Source organism: Porites lutea, chromosome 2, assembly GCF_958299795.1.
Source record: "Porites lutea chromosome 2, jaPorLute2.1, whole genome shotgun sequence".
In the NCBI taxonomy this organism is placed as follows: Eukaryota; Metazoa; Cnidaria; class Anthozoa; order Scleractinia; family Poritidae; genus Porites; species Porites lutea.
Window position 1 is genome coordinate 5,487,655 of NC_133202.1, and position 19,569 is coordinate 5,507,223.

At 39.3% G+C, this 19,569-nt stretch overlaps 1 pseudogene; it reads right to left on the bottom strand.

Annotated features, from left to right (window-relative positions):
* Positions 1–19,569, bottom strand: part of LOC140925417 (alanine aminotransferase 2-like) — a 65,570-nt pseudogene that overhangs the window by 34,024 nt on the left and 11,977 nt on the right.

Consider the following 19,569-nt stretch of genomic DNA (forward strand, 5'->3'; position numbering starts at 1 on the left):
GAGATCTCACTGCATATATACCACGCTATCGGACCTGTGAGGAAACAGAAACTCCTAGGATGATACAATTCAAATCTTACAGTTCAAATACAGTTCAAATCTGATGACATGTCAATCTTCATTGTGTCCCACACAATATTTCACAATTCTCGTTACCGGTATGCTGCCGTTTCATGTATGGGAAGGTACGAGAAAATGTTGGAGCCCTTCTCTCTTTATTTTCAAAATATAAACTGTTTGTTTACGGTATTGAGCTGTGAACAAAAACGGCACGCTTGATTTATTTACTGTTCGATTTATGTGGACTTGAAGTTCTCACTATAAACGACGCGCCAGTGAGGTAGTGTATATTGTTTAGGTCATTTAGATTTGATGGAAATTTGTTTAAATTGATATCAGGATAATAAATAACATAGAAATAGGTCAAAGCAAAGCTTTTGCTTCCAGTAGTCAGTCAGGTTGAATCATGACTTCATTGACCATACTAACGGAAAATTTGACTTGAGAAACTTTTTTAGTAGAGCTCTCACGCGCGCGCGCAAAGGGAGCACAATTGGTAACAAATTTGGTTACCTTTGCATGGGTGCCATGCCATTCAATCAAAATGTCTGGTTTAAGAGCGCCGGTCAGGAAAAATCGACCAAAATCTTAATTTCGTGGCAAGAGTTGAAAAATCAAATTCTTTCATTTTTTGTTCATAGATAGCTTTTAGGTAGATAAGAAACCTAAAGCAGATTGTTCCTGCCGAAAGCTTTTTATTTGTGAGAAAAATTAAAAGATTGGTTTTCGATGTCGGAGTCTCAGACCGCCCTAATTTTTAACCTGAAATTCGCTAACATTAACTTTCCTCGCGTTCGCAAACGAAGCCGCATGGAGAAATTTGGACTCTTTCCATGAACAGAAAAATTCTTTTTCTTCCACTAAAAGATACTTTCAGGGCAATAGCGAAGCTCGTCGTACTGAAATAATTCAAAAATGAGGGATAGGTTTTCAAGATAACAAAAACTTAAGTTCGTTACTCATTTTCGACGGCAATATTTAACATGTGGTATAACTCCAAATTCTCTTAATGCTATTTATTTCACACATTTAGACACTCATTTAAAACATACCTGGGAATTGGCTTGGGTTATTGAATGTAATCTCCGTAAGACACCATCGAAGTTCAGGAATTTTCAAGGTAGGCCGGCGGTAATTGTGTAAACACTTCCAATTTCCAAACGCACAAAAGTAGATATTTACAGCCTAAAGGCTCGTTTTGTTGTACTTCTTGTAGGTTTTCCCGTTGCAAAACCTTCTTTTTGCAATCAAAGAGTGGGGTAAAAAGGTAAAACTGGGTCAATTTTAGCCATTTTGAAACGCTGAACCCTGTCAGACGGCGACTCTGCGTGACAATCTGTTCCGTGACTGCACGTGACATAACGTACGTTTGAAGAGACGAAGCCGTTAAAATGACAGTCACGGAATCACAGTAGTAACGCAACGCAATTCTTGAAAGAGTAACATTTTCGATCCCGACAATATTTTGAAGAAGAAAAAGTCAAACGCGCTTTTTCTGGTACTCACTTTTTATCGAAATATATGGACTTTAACAGTGGTAATTCGCTAAGGATGACGGAACAGGAAGATATTTCGTCTTCTACTTTACGATCGAGAAAACTTGGAAGGGTTAAATAAGTTATTTTGGTCACGCTTCACTAATTTTACCGCACTTTGATGCTTTCGTTTGGAGGCTGCTTAAAGGAACCCAAGCCAAATCTCAGGTATGCTTTAGAAGAATCTCTAAATGTGTGAATAAACGAGGACCGGGAAAATTTGGAGCTATACCACATGAAGCGACTTTAACTTTCCTAAGGTTTGCAGCAAAACACTGCTCGATAGCTCAACTCTTCGGCGATTCTTAGCAGCTATACGGAGCTATATGTTGCATATTCCAAACTCTGGAAAGGGAAATTGTTTAACAGAAAAAGAAAACCACACACTATGTCTGAAAAGCGACATAAAATCAATAAATTTGCGAATTACCAAAATATAATAGTGAGAAACAGTCCCGCCTTCGACTGCCATGTTTTTGTTTCTTCTGAAGACCGTTGATTTATGGTTTTTGACGTAATGCGTATGATCAGTACACAAATCCGCTGGCAAGACCCTTGCTGATCGCTTTGCAAGTTGTGAGAACATCGTTTGGATTTCATTTAAGAGAATGTATGGGAAGTAACTTTCCCCCCCCCTCCCCCCCCCCCCCCCTGCTCAAATGATTTGAGTAAATTTTGGAGAGAGGCGGCGTCGGATATGGTGGGCGGGTTGTAGAGCGATGTTTGTCTCCTCTTCACTATAATATATACTTACCTAAAAATACTTGCAATGGAAAATGTTAAAATACAAGGATTGTCCGAGCTAAGCCGCGACTTAAGGCCCTCGTCAGTCATATTTTCATGAGAAATTTCAGCTCCTTTAACCGGGTGAAATTGTTCACGAAGAGTATGCATGAAACATTTAGTTTTTTTCCGGTCTCACTATGGACATTTGATTGTCTTAGAAGGGTTAACTAAAATGATAGTCACCTTTTCATTTTGGTGATCAATTACTCCCTATAATATACCAAACAGACCTTCAACATTTTTAAAGAACGAAATAAAAATGTTAAAAAAGTATTAATGTAATAGATTCAAATACAATTTTAGCCACAGTTAGATTATTAGTTAACTAGTTAGTTAGTAGTACCCTTTGCATTTTACCACGAACATTTTTTGCTCCTAATGTAATAACATAATGTTTTAAGCTGTATATATCTAGCCGGATTTTTGAAAACGTTATCGTCAAATCGACCTTTTCCGTCCAACAGTTTTTTTTCCGCCAAAAGCTATATCCAAAGTAGCTCATTATAAAAACTAAAAGTGCAAACATTGTTTTTTTTTCTTCTCCTCCTTTCCTGATCTCCTCGCTCTTTCTTTTCCTCCTTTCCTTTTCCCTCGTTACTCTGATTTTGGAGCCGTTCTCGGGCTTAAGAAAACTGCCTTTTGACGCCTTTTCAGTCAAATGACTGCAAATTTCGTTAGGTTGGTTTTCCAAAAATCGGTTAGACATACTATAATATATTTTATCAGCAGATGTAGAGCCGTTTTCTTTGGAAATGCTGTAATTAAACCGCCACCATTATGATAATGATAATTATTATTATTTATTCTCAGGTGAACGAGCGCTGAGTAGACGTTAATTAGTTTTAAAAACATTCAGCGCTGAAACGAAATTTAATGCCCTCAGCTTTTAGTCAACCAATTTATCCTAATCTCCCCTCAAACGTCACTGATATTTTTTCCACAGGTGAAAACAAGGGTTTTCACTTCAGCTTTTGCTAAGGCAATTTGAAAAACTGTAAGTTAAAGGTGAGCTTCCTAATTCGTAGAATTATTATTCATGTATCTTAATTACTGATCTTTAAAAAACAGACGTCAACCTTATTTGTCTCACCTCCTACTTTTCTAAGTAATCAAACTTTATTCACTTCAAATTCTTTCTAAAGGTAGACGAACAACAGAAGAGAACGGGTAAAAGTGTGAAGCGAAAAGGAGTAAAAGAAAACAAGTCATGCCATTATCTTCATCCGAGTGCATCACCTGGTTTGCTGTAACCCTTACCGTGTGTGTTGCTATAGTAACAGTGAACCTTCTATCAATCATTCTTTTTATAAAAAACCGCAGTCTTCGCACTCGTGCCATGTACCTAGTTATAAGCCTGACCATAGCTAATATGTTTGTCGGTGGATTTTCTCACTTTCCTTTATTTCGATTCCTCTCACGTTTCTCATGCGACATTGTGAAAATGAACTTAAGCCCGGAACTGAAAGTGATAATTTCCTTTCTCTTCTCCTGGTTTCCTCTCACCTCTCTAACAAACATTGCAGTCATTTCATTAGATCGGATGCATGCAACAATTCGTCCCTTCAGGCATCGCCTCATCAAAAAGTAGGTCTACGGGGTAACAATTGCCGGTGTATGGGTTTTAGCTGCAATGGTATCAACTGCTTTTTTAATACTTGAGCAATATGGGAAGGAATGGTGGTATCCTTTTTACTTATGGCAATCATACTGTTGTTTGTGTCTTTTAGTTATCTGTGTTTCTTACTCTTCCATTGTTGTTAAATTTTTGTGTCGAGCGCATCCCCAGCACCATGGTGCAGCCAACAAACAAAGGAAACTGACTGTAACATTATTCATAATGACCATCGTATCCTTACTGATGTGGCTACCACATGCGGTTTATATTTTTCTTCTATTTCAATCTTTGACTAGTATCATGGAATTCCGTTCGGCTTCCCAGAAATTAGTACGTTTGCAGTTTTCTTTATCCATTCTATCTTTGATGAACTCGCTTGTTAATCCCATCATTTACACAATAAGAATGCCAGAGTTTAGGAAAGCTCTCCTGCTGTTATTTCAGGGGCACCCAACGAGAATATAGTTCAAAACCACTTAAACATAGCATTGTTGAACGTATTTTAGTATTTAAACGGTAGATATAGGCATATTTTGATCCCCTAAAAATTTTTTATCTGTTCGGATTTCCTAGCTGAAAGTCTAGTGATCCGAAAATTATAGGGATGAAAACTTACCTTTTCGAAAATTTCAGCCAGAAAAAAGGCTCCCGAAAATTCTAGGTGGCCTTTTTAGGCGAAAAATTCGTTAAAAATGGTCTATTATACCATTTTTTAGATGTTCGAAAATCCTAGGAGAGGCAGACAAGCAAGAAATATTTGAAAAAATGTTCCGAAAATTGTAGATCTCAAATCGTCTTCCGAACAGATATTTTCCGAAAATTGTCGTTGGGTGCCCCGAGATATTCCTCTTCATGCGCTTTAATGCACTTTGTTTAACACTTGGAAGCCAACTAATAGGCTTTTGTACATTATGCTTTTGCTTCCCCACTAAAATGCTCCACCTTAATGCTCCATTTTTCCCACTAAAATGCTCGGTCTCCCCAAAAAAGTCACTAAAATGCTCGGATAATGCTCATTATACAAACGGTTTTTTAAAATTAATTTCAAAGTTTACACTTACAAAAACGTGCAAGTGTTGCAAGTAACAACGACAACGTGTACAAGTTCATAAATACAGCCAAAAAACAGCTGTATTAGGTTTTATGTGAATTTTGAGTTTTAGTCTTCATTTTCTTTAAAAAAGCAGGAGCTCATGGGGCATGGGCTCCTGAAAAAGTTAATTTCTATTTTATTTTCTCGGAAAAAATTAATTTTCCGGGGAAAATGCCACTAAAATGCTCGAATAATGCTCAATGCTTTTGCCTCACTAAAATGCTCGAAAAAATGCTAGCATAATGTACAAAAGCCTGCCAACTAATGATTCAGCTTCATAAAAAAAACAGTAGTTGATTGTATACTATTATTGCGGCCTTTAAAGTCCGATAAAAAGGCCGTAAATAAATGTTGCGGTGCAATTTTTTCCGTGGTTCAAATGCGTTTTTCCTTTGTTTTAAACTCTGGTTCTCAATCGTACATAACTATACCGCAACACAAAGGAAAACACAATCTAAACCATTGGTGAGTTGAACCACAGTATTTCGTCAAATACTACAACTAAATATAGAGCCGGTTAGTAGTCTCTCGACGTCTCGCTTATCTTTTCGTTACGTTTAGTGTGCTTCCAAAAATATGAAAAGATATCCTTGACATTTCCTTATTTAGAGTTAGTCATTATGATTGTGGTCGCAAAATATGAAATATATCCATTATGTGCATTAAGTGCAGAAGTTGTTTAGTTCTTAATTTGTTATTTCACAACGCGATATCCACTTTAATAATGCGACTTGTTTTGATTGTAAAATACCGCTGTTAGTAAATCAGCGTTTTAAAGAGACTTCAATAAAGTTGCTATTTATATAAACAGGATTTCTTTACGTTCTTATCTGTGTCTGGAATATCACAAGGAATGGGCCGGAAAAACGCTGAAATGGGAAAAGCACAATTCAGTGTCCTAAAGATGGGAAAAGTCAGAAGATTGTTAAAAAAGTCTTTTTTTTTTCCACGCCAATTTTAGGAGAGGATTATAAGAATGTTGTTTTTCCTCGTTGTGTGGTTAAGAACATTTGTATACAGCTTGCCAGATACATTCAAGACTCTTTCTACCACTATTGTTGAACATTTCCGGGTATTTTTTGGGAGATAATATATAGCCAAATCTGGGAAGGGAAGTCAATTGAAAAACTTTGAAAATCATAGATGAATGAAGAGTCATCAAAACTATTTAGCCTTTCTCGAGAAATAGAAATTTTTAAACAAGTTAGAGTTTTGCTTCTTTAGAAATATTTTACATCAGAAAACTTTCCCCTGATAAATGAGGATGGGGACATATCAAATAGTCTGGATTAAATATTGTCATCACTGGAAACTAAATCCAGTAAATCCATCTTGTCAGTTCGTGTCCTTAAACGGCGCCATGAATTCTTGGTGAAAGGTTCTTAGTCGCTCAAACATTGGAGCAAACGTCTCTTTAGAAGGAAGAATAGTGATCCTACCAAGAAAGATTAAAACATGAAACCGTTTTAAGTTATTTCCTTCGTATGGATAGTGGGTCTGAAAAATCAAAACGTTTTGGATTATTTTAACCCACAATGTGGAGATAAAACTTGGTCCAATTTCATCAGACTTTCACACGCTGACAGAACCTCGCTTTTACAGACAAGTCGTTTTTAGGACGCCTTTTCCCACGTAAGTTTAAGCTCTGGTCCATACCGTATAATCCCGGTTGTAAGCCCTTCTATTTGTAAACACCAACTTTATCCCAGTTGCAGGCCCTCCTCTAAGCCCCCATCAACCCCGCTATGGGCCGATCTGTGTATACCCTTATTGCGTTCGTCAGATTGCATCTTAATTTGGCGTTCCTGTGGTACAAAGGCAGAATTTTTGGGGGTTGGGTGGAAAGAGGGGTCCTTTCAAATTTAAAGGTGCAGTCAATCTAATCGATCTAAATATATTAGACAAGCCTGTGAAAATCTTGTGACACAAGGGCGCAAATGATATCACAGAGAGGTTTTTAAAATCATCAAAAATCCGACCTGAAGTTGATGGGCCTTGTTAATTCAAATCTTACCTGTAGTAAAAGTTGTTACCGCTGCTTTTCATATCAAAAACGTGGCCAGGAATCATGTAAATTCCAGTTTTCTCCAGCGCCTGCCAACAGGAAAACTCGTCTGGTGGCATTTCCTTGGCCTAAATAACAATGACAATACAAACAACTCAGTAAACTCAAAAAAATCTACACATTACTTTTGTCTACCCAAAATCCTTTCACTTCGCTCACCAAACAGACCACATACATACTTTCCTTGTGAGGGAAATATCAAGTATTTCAAAAAATCCCTCGATGAAGCCTTGACTGGGAGCTGGTACTAGATCAATATGACATATGGAATTTAGCAATGCAATATGGAAAGTTGAGAAAGTGCAATTTTAATTTTCGCGGGACATTATCAGCAGCCTGAATAAGATGGAAGCCTATAGCGTCCTTTTCACTTTTTCTAACCGAAGAACGCCTTTTATGAAAACTGACACGGTGGGAAACGGGTTGGCATTCTTCTAATATAAGGTCCATCCACGAGAACCTTGGCTTCTGGATCGCACGTTGTGAATTCCGGATTTTATGCTGTAGATCCCGGATGGTAGGTACTGGATTCAGTATTCCTTGTCCGTGAAACATGGATTCCAGATTCCAATCGTTAGCGAGATTCCGGGCTTCATATATAGAGGAGGCCCCAGCTGTTGAAAAGCTGGATAACGCTGTCCACCGTATAAATCTCCATCCAGTGGATAGTGCAATTGGTTTCGCTCATACCTATCCACTGGATAGTGAATTTATCCGGTGGATAGAGCTATCCATCTTATGAACAACCGGGTCTGAATTCTGAATTTCAAACCCCAGAACTGATTGCGGATCAGTCTACCAGAAAAAAATTTCCGGGTTCTTGAATTCGGATTACCGTACACCTAGGATATCCATTACTGACAGTATTCTGCAGTGTGGCACTAGAGATCAGGGCCGGAAACAGGACATGATACCTTGGCTGCCTCGATAGCTTTCTTTGGAATTGTCATCCTCGGAAAAGCATACATTGCACCTTCCACCTCGTTACACTTAAGATTCTCCATTGAGTTAAGAACCTCTGTTGTCATCTTTGCTCATTTTTGTAAGAATCCTTGATGGATGTTACTTCCTGTACAACGAGTTAAAGAAAAAAAATGCACTAGGGGTAGATATGAAAAGATTGGAGATTCCCTTTTATAATTTCCCTAGTGCGTCGCACTTGAGGATCATTTTGTATGCATTTAAGAGGACTGCCAAATATTTCGGGAATAAATCGGAATTTTTTTGTTTTGGAGGCAATGTCAGAAATCTTTGGGAAACAAAAAATACAGTACAATAAATTACAATTTAATAAAATGCAAAGCAAAGCAATGCGATGCAATACAATGCAATACAATACAATATAAAGCAATTAATACAATGCTATAACCTTTATTCAACGCGTTCAGATGTGCTTAGCTAAATAGCTACTTTACAGACATGCCACGAAAACCACTGAAGACGAGAACGAAGAATTTTGATATCAACTTCTCATCCAGTTATAGCTTAACCCAGGCTCTTAGCTACCCCAGCTTGCTTAAAGCAAGACTCTTAATTTTCTGAAAAAGGTGCTGTCGAAAAGTACTTTTTGTTTGTAACCATGGCAAGCTTAACTTGCTTAAGATTCTAATCTCACGTTTCGCTCGGCAAAAGAATAAATGAAAACACGAGGAGATTTTAAAAGCTGAAAACCTTTCTGGATGCCAGAGCGCGGATTCCGGTTTTGGTCAAATCCGGCGGCTTTTATCGCCACCCGTGGGTTCGTCCTTCGGCGGAGGATCCAACACCGAAACTTTATTTGTTAAAATGGCTATACCGTGGCACGCACAAGAGGTGTTAATTGACAAAGTATTGTATTGTCCGAGGCTTTTTTCTGCATCAAGAAGAAGGTTTTTTAAGTAATGGTCCAGATAAGAAGGAAAGGGCCAAAACGCAGTGAACGCGTCGGTATGCAAAAAGGTGCTAACTTTACTATTGTCTCTACCATGGTTCTGATTGGTTTAAACATCAAATTTTACGAAATCTTTGCAAAGCAGCATGTATATTAATCTCTTTTTTTGTATCCAACTTCCTTATAACAAAATCTCGTCTGAGTCTAAGTAACATAGAAATCGTATGTGCGGATCGTGTAAAATTGTGAACATTTCTTGGCCATTGTTTGCAACTCTTGTGACTGGTCGAAATGTCTTAACACAAGAATACACCCTTTAAAAGTGGAGTTCAAATACATTTTCTTTCGTAAACTGCCTTTTTTGTAGAGTTATGCATTCTCTGCGTAAAAATGAAAACATTTCTATGCTAGGAAAGCGTATTGCGCCACAACAAGACAAATTGCTTCCCTTTTTACCCGGATCATTACTTAAATTGTTACAATTCAGATAAAACCTGAAACATGCTACAACAGTAGCGGCTTATGAGACATGCTAAAAAATAGAAGCACAAAACAGGAAAGGTCTAATTATTCCAATGGTTCCAATGGGATTCATGCAAAATAGTGTAATAAAAAAACTTAAAAGAAATACATGTTCGCGAGCAAATAATAGCGGTGCCCTGGCGAGCACGGGAACGCATTCACTAGCCGCCAGTCCCTACGCAGGTCAAAGATCTGTAGTAAATTGCGTTCTTTCTTTGTACTATCTTGCAGTTCTGTTTTACTTGGCAAACTTTAATAAAAAAAATTCAGGAAAAGTGTTTTAACGGGACTATTGACATGAAATAAGATATACTGATTTGAAACTGTGGGGACACCTAGAGAAACCACTGAAACAGCTCGTGTCCTATTTCGCTTGAATAGGTCACGTGACCAATGCTTCCTTTAAACAATGAGTTGGAATCTTGCTGATGCCAAAAATTGACAGAGCACATAAAAATTAGCTTACACCCGAAATTTGGGAGGAAACGCATTTAAGGGAGATATTTTATGGCACTTTGATTCTTCAACAAAGCAGTATGATTTGTATTGGCCGCCATGTTGGAGGGCCTACTTTTGCCCTCCAATATGGCGGCCAAAACTACTTTTTGCTTATAAGTTGTTAAACGTTTGATAGTTACGCTCAGATGTGCTGTAAACGTTACCACATCATTTTTTCAACATCCTCCTTGAAGTTTAAGTGCAAAGCTTGTGTTCAGAAAGAAGTAATTCATAATTTTAGAAATCACATTTTGATCACGTGACCAGCTAGGAACTTACTCATTTTAAGAAAATGGTGCGGGTTTGAAAAACCAAATCACTATTATTCTGTTTAAGATATGACCCACTAATCGTTTTTCGAGGCAAAATCATATAGCTTTCATTTTCATGAAAACTATGTCACATGACCTCTTAGTGCAAATGTCCTATTGAATGATGACCGAAGGCGAAATAATCGTTGTGTGTTCATCAAATAGGGTCGATTGGCTGTGGGCTTATATTTAAAAAAGGAGTTTCAAGTTAACAAAAAAGCCTAATTCAGCAGCAAATTTTTAGTTATTTAGTTGGGGTAGATACATTTAGGGGTAAAAAATGATGGCCAAGACAATTATTCATGGTAATTACTGGAGCTTTAATAGTGAAATATTATTTCCCAAAACAGATCTCCAGATAATTTATAAGAACGTAAAAATCAAGGGAAGATTATTTTTCGCTAGAGTAACCTCCAACGCAGACGTCTTTTACAAGCCGAACTGATATTTTCCAAACAAAAACTATAGAACTGATATTTTTTGCTTGCAGTGGGGACATCCAGCACAGCATTTTGCGAAAGGTTAATTATTTAAACAAAACGAAACGGCTGAAGAAAACTAGCCTGTACACAGACTTTGTTTTATTTTTGTTTTCGTTCTTTTTGAAAACATCGGCGAGCGAGAACGAGCGCGAAGCGCTAGAAACAAAAATAGAATTTTCTCCTTCCCCACACCCAACCCCTTCCGCTGGCGGTCACTAAATCCCCAGCGGTTTTTGTTTTTTATCACGCGCGCTCGACGGACTTTGAAGAGAAAATAGAGGGTCTGTGAACAGGGTAAAACGAAACGAAACATATTAAAGGTTTTCGGAGTTGATTGTGCTCGAACTTTTTTTGTTGTTGTTTTTAACCTGTTGCCAGGTTTTTTATTGTTATTATTATAGATTTTTTTACAACAGTTGCAAAAAAACAACAACAACAACAACAAAATAAAATAAAGAAAGAATGGAGAAAAAAAATAAAGACAATAAATACAAGAAAAAAACATAACAATAATAACGGAAAGCCGAGGAAACGAAGTATTAATGCTAGTACTATCACTACATCATTACTACGCTAAACAAAAACACAACGCAGAACACACTTACATCGCTATACACTAACACTAAATACTAAAAACTTTTAATAAGACACTAGCAAACACTAACAAATAAGAAAAAACTACATTGGTAGAAGTTGTTGTGAAGCGTGGTGACAGCCAAAGTTCCATCAACGGCAGGCCGAAGTTACCATTTTTTATTGTGGAAGGACTGGAAGTGGAGTTTGTTATTTTTATTCGCAATAAAACGTTCGATTTGGGATGTTTTTTGCATTTTGCTTATAAAGGGCTTGTCGAGAAAGATGATTTACACTTGACTTTGAACGAAAAATCAGATATTTACTCTGGAGAACAATATGATTAAGAAGAATACTGTACAACTGTACATGACATTTGTGTATCAGATTCTATGAAGTATTTTGAATTGAAACTCTCTTCATTTTGTGTCCACCGTTATTATGAAAGGTAATGAGTACACTCTTTCCCAGTCTAATTGAAAGGTCTCAGTGTTGAACATTTCGTTATATCAATCATAGCCGTTGGCTCGGAAGAGATTTGAGAAGAAAGCGTTTCAAACAATAATTTAGATTGGAACTTATCCGTATAAATCTTTTTCCCGCTGCTCGTTATATTCTTATAAAACGCCTTAATTCACGATATAAAGGAGACACCAAAACAAAATAGTTCAAGAGATTTAAAAAGAAAGTCCAAACTCAGGGAGTCAAAAACCTTCTCAAAGTCTATGACGGACATTATCCCTTCATATCCCTTCATTTCAGTATAATCCATGCTGTCGCTTATTGTTCTAACTGCATCAAAAATCGTTCTTCCTTTCACAAAAGCATTTGGTTATGATGGTCTACATACGCAGGACCTTTTCTAGTCTCTTTGCGATAGCTCTTGAACCTATTTTAACGTCTACGTTTACTGGAGTTATCGGTCTCCAAATTTTGATCATTCGTCTATTCCTGTCTTTCTTCTCTATGAGGGTTATTATAGCTTAGCTTCTTTCTGCGAGGTTGATAACTCCCCATGAATGTAAGAGTAGTTTAACGATTCGACCAGCAAGTAAACTATTTCTGGCCAGAAAATTTATAAAACTCAGCTGAGATATTCCGTCGTTCCCGGAGCTTTGTTGTTTTGGAAAATCGAGAGAACCTGAAAACATATTTCAGAAACTGTTAATTGACCTTCGCACATCTCTCTCATGGCATCATTTAGTTTAGGAACTGTGGACGAGTTCTCTACAATTGGGGACTAAGTACTAAGTTCTCAAGTTCCAAGGCGAATAATGACTCGTTATTGCCATTATCAACCACTGATAAACTAGTCAGCCGTGACAGAGCCCCTTTAAAAAATTACACGAGCGATAAAGTAGCGCTGCTTATGATCACGCGAGGCGCGTGAGTTTCTCTGGGTTAAGTTACAGTTAGGGCGCTTACCTTTGAAATCTTTTCATATGATTCACCGCCAGGCTTGGGAGGATTGCAAGTGAGTCCCATGACTACCTTGGGTTAGAAACCAAGCGTAATGAATACAGACTGAGTACCTTACAATGAAGGACTAAAAGCTTCCTCTGCAGGCGCTTCGAGACTCGGGCGACACAAGGCAAATGACTGGAAATAAGAGAAGCGCGAAGCTTTATGGGAGGAGTAAGAAAGGAGAGCAAAGCCATCTTTCACCATCCCGCCTTTCTTTGCGCGTAGTGTGAGAGACGCCTAAGTACGATGAAGTTACATCTGAACTATTGCAATTTTTTTGCTTAACTGCCTAATACCCTGACCACCATAGAACAAAACAAAACAACAACAGGAACAAACAACCACACAAAGCAAATATAACGAAAAGAGAAACACGGGTAGCCAGGCTTGTCGAGGACATGGGAGATGTTAATAAATCATCGAAGAAGCACAAAGATACTTTCGCTCTATTTTAAACGAAAGGTATTAACTGAGGTCTTTCCAGGAATTCAAACTGGAAATTGTGGACTAGGGTTTGAGGTAGCCTTTTCATCAGGGACCTCTGTCCCATTTCACTACATGACATACATTATTCGTACCTGTCCTATTGTGGAAGGGCAACTTCTTGCACTCAGGTAAGTTTTAACTCGAGACCTGAGTTGATCATTGAATCCTACGAGCTCTATATATCCACCTCTGAGCCCGCATCTGCAAGAAACAGCAATGAAGAAAGTCCAGTATGTGACCCATTGCAGCTGGTCATTGGCATGGTACGAAAACACCATGATGGAGAGCAAGGTTACGTTGGTTACCTTTTACAAAAATACAGTTGGAAAGAACCGGTAAATGGAACACCTGACTACTCTTCAAAAAATTTCAGTGGAAAATTTCCAGGAGCAACGGAATGTCTGAAAAGGGTTTTCTGTTTTTCCGGTCGTGTTTCTTTTCTTCAAATCCACCCTTGATACCACTTTAAGGTTTTCGCGGCCGTTTTTCGGTAAATGAAACTGATTTGTACGAATGGTAAACGCGATTCCGGGACGACATCTACTAGCACTGAATTTTGCTTACCACTTGCCCAAACCGTGAACCGAATGGTATGTCCGTGTAAATGGTAAACAACCCGAGACACGCATTGGGAGAAGACAAACCAGGGATGTTACTAAGATTTCAAGTTGCTGGGTAAATGCGACAAGTAGGCAGGGAATATAACAGCTAGGGATTTCTTTTGGTCCTATTTTTCTTCTATTTTCCTATGAAAGTAGCCGGGGGCCATGTTCATAGCAACCGGGGAAAATCCCCGGCCCCCGCCTCTTAACGACAGCCCTGCAAACATAGGAAATTACAACTTTAAATGATGTGAGCTCTTTGCTTGTCTTGTCCCAGAGCGCTTCTTCCTAACTCCCCAGCATGGCGGTTTTGTACCACGTGATCATGGCTAGCTCAAAGGCCCCATTGTGAGCAAAATTAATAGAAAAAGTTTGTTTTGGCACTCATGATCAGTTGGCCATTTACTGGTGAGGCCGAGTACTTGATTTTCAGATTTCCGTGGGAAAGGAATTGTTAAGTGGCGAAGTTTGCATCAATTTTTTCCCAAGTCAGTACAGTTAAATAGAAAACCCACGCGCAAAGAGTGCAAATGCGTAGAATTTTTCTTACAAACGAGGCTTGGGGGTGAAATCAGCTCATTTAACGCTTAATCTGGCATAAGGGCCATTTCGCGGGATAAGCAAGTCAAGCAAGCTGCACAAGTGGTCACAATTTTTTTATCCATGATTACAACCAAACTTGTGTCCGACAGTCACCTTTGGCAATAGCCAACTGACTAGTCTCGTACTCCAGACCTCTTGTTGATCTCTTCGACTTTGTCTACAAGAGATCTGGGTTGGAGATTACCGACCGTTAACCGTTAAGTACAGATGAAGAATCCACCTCAAGACGATAATATCCACAACGTGTTTCCTGCCTTTTCTTGTGCCAAAAAAGAGGAAATGTCAAGCCAAAGACAAAATAATGTTTTTAATGAACATGCAAAATACCTCGTAGCAAAGTGAACATTTAATAGCGATGAAGGAAATTCAAAAAACTTGATAAGGACTGCTAGGGAAAGGAGAACTGCGACTCTCATCAGTAATTCAGAGAAAAGTATTTCCGCGCCTTTGACAAGTGACCCCTTAACCCTTTAACTTTCCGCAGAATGAATGATGGAGTCGAGTGAGGAATTCAAGTTTTAACTAACTTTAGAGTCTGTGGAAGAAATCCTTTGGCTTTTAGTGTCAGTGACAATTCAAATGAAACCTCGCTGTTTATACTTTCATGTGGTTTTACTTGTTTCTAAGCATTTTAAAAAATGAAATTTATAATTTGTAATTGGGAGAGCAAGGGTTAATAATGGTTTGTCTGTGGTTATGTATGTACAATCAAATAACCCCGGCAAACAGAGCCCAAGGGTACATTTTTGTCTACTACCCGAAAGTGGCCGCAAAAACAAACAAACAAACAAGAGGAAAAACACACACCCCCAACTTACTCGCCTGTGTACCCTTTGGCACTGGAATGAAGAGAGATCAATTGAAATCCGCTATACTCGTCTCCCAGGTCCCTGAGGAATTTTTTGCACGAGTGAAAGTGGGCTCCCTCCGCGTACACGTTGTCTTGGTAAACTTCATCGGCGAATAAAACTAACTCCTCACGAGCACAAACTTGATTACCTCTTGAAAATAATGTCTTCGTACGTCAACACCTGACCTATATATAAATAAGAAACAAACGTGACTAAAGTTAATGGATAAACGAAGGACAGAACAAGTTTACATTTAATAGGTAAACTCTGACATAACGAACACCTCGGTTTAACGTAGAATTTCCATATAACGGACACCCTAGTTTAACGACTGCCTAGATAATGAACATCCCGGTATAAGGAGGAATTCATCAAAAAAAGGAGAAAAAAAAAACACCCCCGTACCCCGGTGAAAAGAACGCCTATATAGCCAACACCCTCGTATAACGAACACCCCTTGATAAGGGTCACCCCGTGAAAAGAAAGCTCGAACGCAATAATCTGTGTGCTAAAAGAATGTCGAGAGTAAATAGAGAAATTTTATTATCATTGCTATCATCATCATCATCATCATCATCATCATCATAATCACCTGCATTAATATTACTGCACGTAATTACAAATCGATAAACATCCAATGTACCTGTTGGATTGCTTGGATTTATCAGCACGAGAGCTCTTGGTAAACAGTGCGACCTTGCCCCATCCAGCTTTTTCTTTAGTTCAGACATATTCAAACCCCAGTTGTTGTCTTCGTCAAGAAGGTAAAATATCTTCAGGATAAAAAATTAATAAAAAATTGAGTAGAAGGTAATTTTCTCATGGGGTCTGTGAGGAAAAATGCCGAAGTTTGAAGTAATAAATTATTGCTGCAACAAAACTGGAACCAAGTTCTTAGATTTACTCCGATTGACGGATAGTTTCGGAACTCTTAAGGCTGGTCCAGTTTTCACTAGTCGTAATTAGAAGTGCAAAGCGTTACGATCAAGTGAAAAAGAAGTCAGATTCCGCATACGACTCCGTCGCTTACAACGTCAGTAGTGACAACTACAAGGTTGTCACACTTGTAAGGAGAAGCGACAGATCAATCTTTCACAACATGAAACGGTGCTTGGCACCGAGTATAGCGATTGGTTATTCCTTTCGTTTTCACTACACCGTAAGCGGCGGAGTCGTAAGCGGAGTCGGAAGATAAAAACGTTCCGATTCTTGTTTTGGGACTCCGATTCATCCCTTTAAGCCTATGAACCCGTTTACGACTCCGAGTGCGACCGGCCCGTCACCGTGGTTTAAGTGAAAATCAGCCAAACTTGGACGAATTTTGCACAGGCAGGGAAGAAGCTCACTTGCTCAAACACCACAAAGCGTTTTTTGTTTTGTAATATTTGGTTTTTCTAGTAGTGATTCGCATGCGCCAACGGCTCTTAAAGATGGAAAATCTGCTTGGAAAATACAGTAGTAGACTTTCGCGATGGGAACATTTAATTCAAATTTACAACCATCTTAGCTTCTAGAGTCTTAAGTCTCTTTCTTCTTAACAGTTACTGATATATGACTAGTTAGACTGGTCAGCAAGCGTGAAAATTAAAGCGACGTAAAGCCGCGATAGCACGAGCGAAGCGTGTGCAAGCACTCCACTCTCCTCGCACTCCTTTCCGCTGCCCCTCCCAGACAAAACCGCCAGCAACGTAGGTTAAGTAGAGAAAAAAGCGTGAACGATAGTGAAAACAACTCCTAAAAATGCGACGCAACACAAGTGTCACTTCTCGAGGGAAGTAGCCAGCTGTTCCAGGCGTTCAGATAATAGAGCGCGGTCAAAAAACTGGGAGAAAAAAAATGGGAGAGACTAGAGAGGGAGAGTTCCCTCGCTCTCGCCCCACTCTCCCCTCGTTTCCTCCGCGTACGATTTAACTCAATCACTGTGTTCTACTATTTGAACGTCCGGAACAGACTACGCCGGAAGCGACGCCAACTGACACGAATAGGTATTACCTGGTGTGTGTTGTGTTGCAGTAGCCTCGCCTGATACATGCTATATCCAGGGATAGGAGTCATTACCCCAGGGGGTCCTCAGCTCGACCCTTTCCTTCCGTGATTCCTGTTGAAATAATTCCCATCATGACCTGTGCGGCCAAACAAACCATTATCTTTTTCAGTTACCACTAGGTAAAGCTGTGCAACACTCACAGGGTACCCAGTTGGAAGCTGTTTTAATCTGCAGAATGAATTTTAAGAAAAGGAGAACTGACAAACAGGGTTGGATAACTCAACCAACAACATTGAAACAACTCAATAATAGTTTCAGTTTATACAGCCTGAGAAAACAGTCATAACATTTCGTGATGCCACCACTGGTTTCCCTGCGAAATGACGTCAGTGAGGAACAAACGCGGCAGAAATTTCATACTGGTGTCAGTTGTGTCATTGCCCAGATCTGGGTAGTGCTTTTGATTGGCTGAAGCAGATTTTCTTTGAGGCACGATCAATCAGGAGCCCTACCCAGTTCTCAGGGTCTACTGCTGAAGTTTTTTTAAGGCTGGTTTTCACTAGTGACGGAGTCGGAGTCGGAGTCGTAAGCGGAGTAGCAAGAGCGCTTATGACCTAGTGAAAATCAAAAATCGGAGTCGTAAACGGAGTCATAAGCGCGACGGAATCGGAGTTAGAAGAATCAGAACGTTTCCGTCGCTTACGTTCCGCTTATGATCCAGTGAAAACCAGATTGTTGGGGTCGGAAGCAGAAGCGGAAGGATAAACCAATCACAATACACGTTCCCACGTTTTGTGATTGGTTTGGTTCTTCTGCTTCTGCTTCCGACTCGGACAATCTGGTTTTTACTAGATCATAAGCGGAACGTAAGCGACGGAGTCGTGAGCGGAATCGGAACGCTGTTTTCACTAGATCATAAGCTCTACGCTTCTGATTACTACTCCGACTCCGACTCCGACTCCGTCGCTAGTGAAAACCAGCCTTTAATATGGACACTGTTACATTGTAGAAAGTAGGCAGCTATCAGAACTGCCCGCAGTAGGCTACTTGTGGCTACCTTTGTAATTAAAAACCTCATTACCAGCAGCTAGTGCCTAACAGAATCACTCCTGTAAGCCCGCGCTCCAGTAGCCTCCCACCCAGAGGTTCTTAGGGGTTCGTCAGGCGTTCCTGTCCCACTTACGTCTGCTGAACCGAAAGATAAATTCCTTTCCCATTGTTCGCAAATATCAGCTGGAGATCACATGCAGATTATCGAGATCCAATCGGCGCTGTTGAAGTCAAAGTGTTGACAAGCCAAACACATAAGACAAGCTCGGTAGAGTGTGATACGTGACCAAACATTTTTGCTCCGGACGAGAATCTAGCAGATAAGCGTTGGCTTCTCATATATTTCTCTCTGTAAAGGCTGGATTAGATGTCATTTGTTCATAAAGATGTCCTTTGGGTGATGTAGTGGCGGGTCTACCTTGTAACTGAACAAAAGGCAGAATTTTTTTCACACTTTATTGTTTTGTAGTAAAGCCGACTTCTGTTTGGCAAATTTAACCCCCGAGGTAACTTTTTTTAAATGAGATTGTGAGGGTAGCCTATAGTACGAACGCTTCTGAGTTAAATAAGTAGTTTGTTCTAAAACTGTAAGGTCTTCACTTTTCATGAGACCTTTCTGATCTTTTCTGGAGCTAAATCAAGCGCGAAATTTCTCAAGGTCTAAAGTGCACTTCCCAGATCTGGAAGTCTGCTGTGATTGGTCTACGTTTTTTCTCGCTCAAATCAGCAGACGTTAGTGGGGCAGGAACGCCTGAAGAACCCCTAAAAGAGGGCCTCAATGGGGTTAACCGATAGGCGTAAAACGGCCAAAAATTTAGCCGATAGCCGTAAAAATTAAAAAAATTTAACCGTTAGCCGTAAATAGCGTAAAAAAGAGTTAACCGTAAAAGAAAGTGTTCCCTAGATTTGCTACTTTTAAGGAAGGTACTAAACTCACGTATGGTTGCGTTTTTTATTTCCCGGCTAGTGTGACTCCGTACGCACGTTAGGGGAAGCGCCTTTTAGGTGTTAGCCAAGACCTAGGCTCCATCTCCGGCGCTTTCTTTCATTGACGTCAACCGTTTATCATTAATTCAGCTATTAAAAATCAAGCTTGTAGTACCTCCGACTTTATTT